General features: G+C 43.6%; 1 long non-coding RNA gene across 1 annotated transcript in view; it reads left to right on the forward strand.

Annotated features, from left to right (window-relative positions):
* Nucleotides 1–217: 217 nt before the first annotated feature.
* Nucleotides 218–8,644, forward strand: part of LOC104984619 — a 28,837-nt gene continuing 20,410 nt past the window's right edge. The window contains exon 1 of the long non-coding RNA XR_824770.1: nucleotides 218–540. This is a non-coding gene — a long non-coding RNA (uncharacterized LOC104984619). The remainder of the gene's footprint in view (nucleotides 541–8,644) is intronic.

Consider the following 8,644-nt stretch of genomic DNA (forward strand, 5'->3'; position numbering starts at 1 on the left):
TGGATCCACGGGTCTACATCTCACCCCAAGGATGAACAAGCCCCGAGGATAAGCACAGCTTACAACTTACTGGGCATCAGGCATGGTTCTGAACCCTATAACATCTTGGACTTGACTAACCACTAATTCACAACTATCTGTTAACATATTAACAGTATCTTTAATGTTTATACAAATCAGTGAAGTAGATTTTACCTCCGTTTGCTAAGGAGGAAACTGCAGCTCAGAGAGAAAAAGTGACATGCACAAGTGGATTGCTAAAGATAAAACTGGAGCAGGAACACAGTTCTACATGAAAATAGACTATGAGGCTGTCGTATATGGACTTCATATCATCAATCATCATTAACATTTCAGAGAGATTTGCCCATTTTTAAAACCTACAAGTTACCAGGGGAAGCCATTTATCTGTTTCTTGTCAGGACAAAGTCTGTACCAAACCTAGAGAGGGACGGCGTGGAGGGTGCTGAGAGCACCAGCTCAGCTCTGTGCCCCAGGGCGGTCCACCCTCTGAGGAGTTCCCTTTCTCTGAAACAGAAGGTAAGTTTACCCATCCCGTCCATGTCTATTCTAAAGGGCAAAAGTGATATAGACACCCAAGCGCTAAACTATGAAGCCTTGTTAGGTTTTAGTATCCCCTTAAAAGAGGCATTCCTCCCAACTAGAAGTTTACCTGTTTCTGACATGTGCATTTCTTTAATTATTCAACATTGAATCGTCACTGTTGTTTAAAAGGAGACGTGCCAATTGTATTGCCTTCGTGTTGTATTGAAAAGCATTTCTTCATTATTTGGACTAATTTCCAAACAAATTAAAAACTGTTGTAGCAGTTAAGCTCTGACTGCTCCATCTATTAGATTCAGAAGATGGCAAATTCCTTAAACACAGATATAAACAGTTCTGGTAACACAATCTGATTTTATATAATTAATTTTCTGCCTGAGAAGGCAAAAGTTCTCCTTCCCGCTTTCTTTGCCCTCAAGTTCCTGACGGTTCTCACACTTCTGGCAGACTTTTGGTTAAGGAAAAGCAGATTCTGTTACATGGGATTCTGTGGTGTGTAAAAAGATAAATCCTCTCAAATGTCCTTTGATCACAGAGATGGCAAGGGTAAAGGAACTCAAGAAGTTCCTTTATGACCTGATCTCATTGCTTCCTGTTTCTTGCCCAGTGCAGCCACAGCAAACACATCTTCCTCAATGCCTGGTCACTCAGTGAACCAGCAGCCTACAGAGGCCCCAGCCTGAGCCAGCCTTTGGGACAGACATGCCCTGGGGGTGCTCAAGGTTTAATAGAGGTGTGAGGCTGAAACAGGTGAAATAAGGAAAAACATATATGCAAGGAATTGTTTAAATAGCAAGAGAGTTGCCTGGACTGAGCCCCTTGTGAAATGATGGGCATATTAGATGGATCCAAGGTCTAGTCTGTGACCAAGATCAGGATTCAATGTGAGATCAAGTTTATGGTTCACTATATGGCCGGGATCAGACTCTAAGGCTGAGACAAAGGTCAGGGCTCCATTTGTGACCAATATCAAGACTCAGGCTATGAACAGGATCAGGGCTCAGTCTGTGGCCAAGATTGAGACCTGAGATCCAGCACCAGTCTCTGGCCACAGCCAGGTTAACTTGTGATCAGGATCTTGGCTCAATCTGTGACATGCCATTGGGATTCATAAATAATTTAGTCTCTGCTCATGGATTTCATAGTCTAGTCAGGGAGAGAGTAACCAAAATTATTCTATCAACTATTAAGAGCTTGTGAAAGAGGATAAGAGGAAACAATAAGAACATGAGTGTTGGTCAGTCAATCGTGTCCGACTCTTTGTGACCCCATGGACTGTAGCCTGCCAGGCTCCTCTCTGTCCATGGAATTCTCTACCCAAGAGTTCTGGAGTGGGTAGCTATTCTCTTCTCCAGGGGATCTTCCAGAACCCAGATCTCCTGCATTCCAGGAGAATGTCTGAGCACAAGAGAGGGCCAGATTGTCTAGTCTTGAGGACCAGAGACTATCTTCTCAAGAAGGTGAAGCTAGAACTGTGATACCTTAAGGACCTGGCAAGCCCATTTCAAAGTCCTTTTTTATATCATTGTTTTGAGCATGTGGCCTCATCCATGTAGTGTCCTCCAATTGCCCCCAGTACTCGGTTGGATGCAGAGTTAGTTCCAAGGGACTCTCCCGCTTTTCCTCTAACCCAAGTGTCACCAACCCTGGGCTACAGACTGGCAATGGTCCATGGTCTGTTAGGAACTGGACTGCAAAGCAGGAGGTGAGCAGCAGGTGAAATCTAAGCCATTCCCCCTACCCTAGTCCATGGGAAAATTGTCTTCCACAAAACCAGTCACTGGTGTCAAAAAAGTTGGGTAGCACTGCTCTAACCAACGAGGTCTTAAAGAACACATAGTTTTCTTCAACCTGAATACTTTCCAGTATCTTCTGTCCACCATGGAGATGCTCTGTTTAACCCTGAAACAAATTCCCAGATAACTCTGTGTCTTTGGTTTGGTTGGATGTACTGGATTTCTATGCAGGGATCCATTTACTCCCTTGTACTACTCATCTCCATCTTGCAGCACAAAGGTATGGACCCTTTCCCTTGGTTTGGATTTAATATCCCTCAGAGGAACAGAATGGTGAAGAAAATCAGACCGTGAAATCAAGGAAACCAAATGGGTTCTGAGGCCTCAGGAGAATCACCCAATCACTCTGAGCTTCAGTTTCCTCATCTGTTAAGTGGAGCTGAAGCAATGATTGCCCATATTGCAGGGTGTTTTGGATGCCCAGGGAGAGAAGTGATGTAAAAGGACTCTGGAGATGGGGAGAATTACAGCACATCTCCCAGAGATAAAGGAGGCAGAAGAAGTTCATTTCAACTTCATGGGACTGGTCGATTCTCACTGGGGTCCCAGGAGGTAGGATCCCTGGCCCCTGTGTCTATTCACAGTCCAGGTGTGTTGGTGAGGGAAGACTGTGTGCTTCTGAGCCACTTCTTTGGGACATGAGCACAGTTTGTATGCCCACTTGTATATCAATGTATATACCCTTATTGTGTCTTACAGTGGCTTCTTTAGAGCAGATTCTGAGATGGGGAATTCATCTGCAAATGACTTATTAAGGAGATGCTCCCAGGAGAAACCAGTAAAGAAGTAGGAAAAGCAGGACAAGAATGAGAAGGAGCCAAACAAAGATGTGATCTCAGGAAAAAATCCTATGGAGAACATATCTTAGCCTGATCTTGCAGGAGAACTCTGGAGTGTAAGATGTCCCAACTCAAGAGTGGAGCTGGGCTTTCACACTGTCCCTTCCAACAACCACACAATTATTGGCGAACTCCCAGATACTTCTGGCTGTCTGGGATGGTGGGCAAGTGCTAGTGTCCAGCAGCCTGAGAGCTGTCCCCTGGAGAAAAGTCATAGGTGCCACTGAAGCACATGAAGTGAGGGGTGGAGATCCAAGGAAGCTGTGTAGAGCACCAACATTATCTGCTAGAAGGCTTTCATTGATATTGGTTTCCCCCAGCCTGTGAATTTGCTTTCCAGTCTCTCCAGCTAACCCTTCTCATTTTCCTGTAAGAACTCTACTTTGTCTGTCACTTAAATGGTGGTATTTCAGGGGCTTAAAACCTTTCCCTGACTCCTGACTGCCTGTAGGATAAAGTCCAAGTCCTTTCACATGATTGAAAAGCCCTTTCATGGTTTGTCCTCTGCTGAACACCCCAAGCCTCATCATTAACATGTCCCCCTCACTCTACCCCCAACAAAAAATTCTGTGGTATGGGGAACATATGGGTTCTAAGGAGCTCTCAAACTCCTTGAGCCCAGTAGGGAAGATGGGGAAGACAGAGATATGACAGGAAAATTTAAATCTTTTAGGAAAAAAAGATAAGGTATATGACCCATCTAGGTTCCATGAGGACTTCCCAGGGAGATGAATGTAAAGAATACAGAGGGAATTGGCAGAAAGGGTTGTCTTGGCAGTTTTTGCAACATGAGGGAACGGTGGGAAGAAGTGCAGGAGCAGACTTGGCAGAGAGTAGTCACACATTAACTATTTGTGGAATGAATGAATGAATAACACAGCCTGGACTTTGGAATTCAAAGTCCTTGATTCCTGACTCCTCTGCTTACTCACTGAGAAACATCCAACAAGTCATTTAACTGCTCTGAGCCTCAGTTTTCTCATTTAGAAAACAGGGCTAATGAGACTATCTGAGACAATAGATAAATATACCTTGCTTCAAAACCCTGCTCAAAGGTTAGTTTTCATTTATTCACCCATTCAAATAATATTTTTGAGTTCCTGTGCTATGCCAGGCCATGTGCTGGAAATTAACTTACAAACAGGAATTAGATGGGAACTCTACTTGTAGACAGAGAGGAGACACATTTAGGAGAGAAGGTGAGGAGAGGAGAAAGTTTAGCTTTCTCCTGTAATCAAGATCTGGGAGCTCAGAGACAGTTTGACTCATGTCATCTACTGAGAAGATTTCCCAAAGAAGATAACATTTGTATAACTATGCCCTAAAGGATGAGTGAGGTCTTGCCAGATGCAGAATGGGTCTGGGTAGAAGGAGCTTATATGGAGACACAGAGGCATGAAAGAGAAGTGTGTTTAGATCTTTGGGACTGGTCTGGATGGCAATTGTGTAAATGGGATGATGTTGAGACGTAAGAGGGAATGGGTAAGTCTCTTGAGGTCAATGGATGGATAACTAAACTGTAGTATATCCAGACAATGGAATATTATTAAGCACTAATAAGGAATGAACTATCCAAGGCATGAGAAGATATGGAGGAACCTTAAATGCATATTGCTGAGTCTTAAGTATTATAGATGAGACCCATCAACTTAGATAAGTCTGAAACACCGTGGACATTCCTCAGATTCACACTAAACACAGCACAAAATAATGGCTACATAAGTTCAGTGTGGTCAGGCAGTAATTTAACTTCCTCTTTTTTTCTCTTTTGGCTGCACCACGTGTGGCATGTGGAATCTTCCTCTCTAACCAGGGGTCAACATATGCCCCCTGCAGTGGAAGTGCAGAGTTTTAACCACTAGACCACCAGGCAAGTACCTGAACTGCCTCTTACAATATTAATCAACACTCTTCAGAGGAAGATAATAGCACTCATTATTTCTACATGTAATATCCATAGTGTACAATGTTCAATAAGAAGTTATTAGAAGTACAAACAGAAAAATGCAATCCATATTCCAGGAAAAAACATCAAGTCTATTTGTAAGGTGGCCCAGATATTGGACTCAGCAGACAAAGAAGCTGTTATGGATAATCTGAATGATGAAAAGAAATACAGTGAACAATAAGTAGCCTTAGCAGATAAATTTTATTGTTGTTTAGTTGCTAAATCATGTCCAACTTTTTTGCCACCCCATGGACTATAGCCTACCAGGCTCCTGTCCATGGGATTTCCCAGGCAAGAACCCTGGAGAGGGTTGCCATTTCCTTCTCCAGGGGGTCTTCCTGGCCCAGGGATCAAACCTGTGTCTCCTGCTTGGCAGTCAGATTCTTTACCACTGAGTCACCTGGAAAGCCCTTAGCACATAAATAGAAACTAGACAAATAGAAATACAGAAAAAGAACAAATGCAGGGACTCCCTGGAAGTCCAATGGTTAAGACTCCACACTTCCACTGCAGGGGGCGAGGGTTCAATCCCTGGTCAGGGGACAAAGATCCTGCATGCTGCACTGTGAGGCCAAAAATCTAAAAAAAAAAAAAAAAAGGAGAAACTTCTAGGCCTTCTTAATCATTACCACACACACACAACCACAACAGCACCACTACCACACTTCAGCAATCTCTCCTTTAGATAGTTATTCACTGTGGAAATATCTGTTCAACATGGTTCTGCTTGAAAATTTTGCTTCTACATCATGAGAGTCATTACACACTAGCTCCCAGGGAGCTTTGTTTGATTCTATTGGCAAGGTACAAGATGAAACACCTTCTGAATACTCTTGAATACCCCTCCCTGAAGAGGTCTTAACCAGTTATCTATCGCTGTGTGACAAACCATCCAAAGCTTAATGGCTTAGCACAACCCTGGCTCCAGACTTCGTAGGTCAATAGTTTGGGCTATCCTCAAGTGGGTTCTCCTGCTGGTCTTGGCTTGGTTTATTCATCTGTCAGTGTATATCTGTGGGTCAGCCTGGAAGCTTTGTGTCTGGGAGTTTTCTGTCTGTCTACAGAATGTAAGGGGGTCAGCAGAGCCACATAATTTTCATCAACCAGTAGGCTAGCCTGGGCTTGGTCACATGGTGATAGCCTCAGTGATCCCAGGACGCCAAGAGAGAAAGCTGCAAGGCCTCCTGAAGCCTAGACTTAGAATTCTCCCAATGTCATTTATTTTATTGGCCAAAGCAAGATGTAAAACCAGACTGAACTGCATTAAATCTCCTGCTGGAAGAATTTGAAAGTATTGCGGCCATTGTTGCAATTTGCCCTAAGGCTTATTTAAGAACTTTTTTTCTATTAATCCTGGCATATGCAAGGAAGAAAGAATGCAGAACACTCCAAGCTTTTGTTTTTGTTAATTGAATTATTCCTTGTAACCATAACATATACTAACAGTGTCCTGTATTCCCATAGATTATTTATTGTTATATCTTATTATTATTTACTGAGCACCTCGTATGTGTCAGAGACCAGTGAAATAACAGTGGAAAAGGCATACACAATACTTTTTCCCATGCAATTTGTGTAGTGTAATATGGAAAATAACAAGTAGCTATAATGATTTGATAAGTTAGGTGGCGCTAGTGGTAAAGAACCCACTTGCCAATGCAGGAAACATAAGAGACGCCAGTTCAATTCCAGGGTCTGGTAGATCCCCTGGAAAAGGGAATGACTACCCACTCCAGTATTCTTGCCTGGAGAATCCCATGGACATCCCATGGACATAGGAGCCTGGCAGGCTACCATAGGCAAAGAGTCAGACATGACCAAGGCAACTTAGCATGTAGCATGTGTGGCTTTATTAATCTTTTCCTTTCTGATTTCTGTCTTTAGAGTCTCAATTTTTAAAGCCTTCCATAACTCCAAGATTAAATTAATATTTTCTTGTCCAAATGGATTTGTGGAAGAAGGAAGGTAGATCCCTGACTGGAGGCCCTCTTAACTTGGGTCTCCAATGAACAAACTCAGGCCCTGCCAGAAGGCCAAGCCAAGGAGGGAAACCACAGTTCATCGCCAGACCCAGGTCTTGGCCCCCCTATAAAAGACTGATGCCGTGTTCCTTTCACATTATGTGGCCTCCCTAGGTAGACAACATTAGAGGTTAAAGATCCTGCTTCTATTCAGTTCAGTTCTGTTCAGTTGCTCAGTCGTGTCCAACTCTTTGCGACCCCATGAATCGCAGCACACCAGGCCTCCCTGTCCATCACCAACTCCCGGAGTTCACTCAAACTCATGTCCATCGAGTCGGCGATGCCATCCAGGCATCTCATCTTCTGTCATCCCTTTTTCCTCCTGCCCCCAATCCCTCCCAGCCTCAGAGTCTTTTCCAATGAGTCAACTCTTCTCATGAGGTGGCCAAAGTACTGGAGTTTCAGCTTTAGCATCATTCCTTCCAAAGGACACCCAGGGCTGATATCCTTTAGGATGGACTGGTTGGATCTCCTTGCAGTCCGAGGGACTCTCAAGAGCCTGCTCCAACACCACAGTTCAAAAGCATCAATTCTTCGGCGCTCAGCTTTCTTCACAGTCCAACTCTCAGACTTGATGTCGACCCAACTCCAGACTGTATTCTGTCACCACGTCTCCTACTGAACCCCTCTCACAGGTGTTTTAATGTACAGCCTGATCTATAATTTAACTACTCAGTAGCATTTGACTGGATTTCATTCAAATGTATACATTCTTACACACTTATGTAGCTATAGGTGATAGAAAGACAGACAGATAGATAATAGTTAGATATGATACATACAGATAGACAAGAGATAGTTTTGTATTTTTCCACTTAACAGCATATTAGAAAAATTGCCCTATGCTGTGAAATAGATCTACCCTGAGGGATATAGGACAAATAAGTAAATATTAAAGAACCATAAGAGAAGCTGTTTACCCAAGCACCTCTCCTTGGAGTGTCTCCACCCCCAACCTCCCACTGCAACCAGGCCAGTCATAACTGAGAATAGAGCCAAGTACCCACCATCACTCCCTCCCTCCAGTTTTCTGGGTGTTGGATTAATATTTCCTTGAATCACAATGATTAGGTATGAGAGTGGATTTTAGCATCAGTGGCCTGCTTCAGTATGGGGAAATGCATCCCTGATGAGTTTAGGAGAAGGAAATATACCCTGTGGCCCAGTTCAGTTCCCTGGGGCTTGAAAGTGAAAAACCTTAGTTAATAGTAAAGCAGTCTGGGCCTTCCAGTGCAACCTTGTGGGGGTTTGGAGCTCCATTAACAAAATAGAGTTAGGAACAGTACATCCTTTTAGGGCTGTTGTGAGGACTAAGGCAATCAATGCAAAGGCTTTAACAGGCCTCAACACACAGTAAAGAGCTCACTCACTGTTGACTTTGTGCTGTGCTTAGTCTCTTAGTCATGTCCGACTCTTTGAGACCCCATGGACTGTAGCCCACCAGGCACCTCTGTCCATGGGGATTCTCCAGGCATA

This window comes from Bison bison, unplaced genomic scaffold, assembly GCF_000754665.1.
Source record: "Bison bison bison isolate TAMUID 2011002044 unplaced genomic scaffold, Bison_UMD1.0 scf7180017864033, whole genome shotgun sequence".
Lineage (NCBI taxonomy): Eukaryota > Metazoa > Chordata > Mammalia > Artiodactyla > Bovidae > Bison > Bison bison.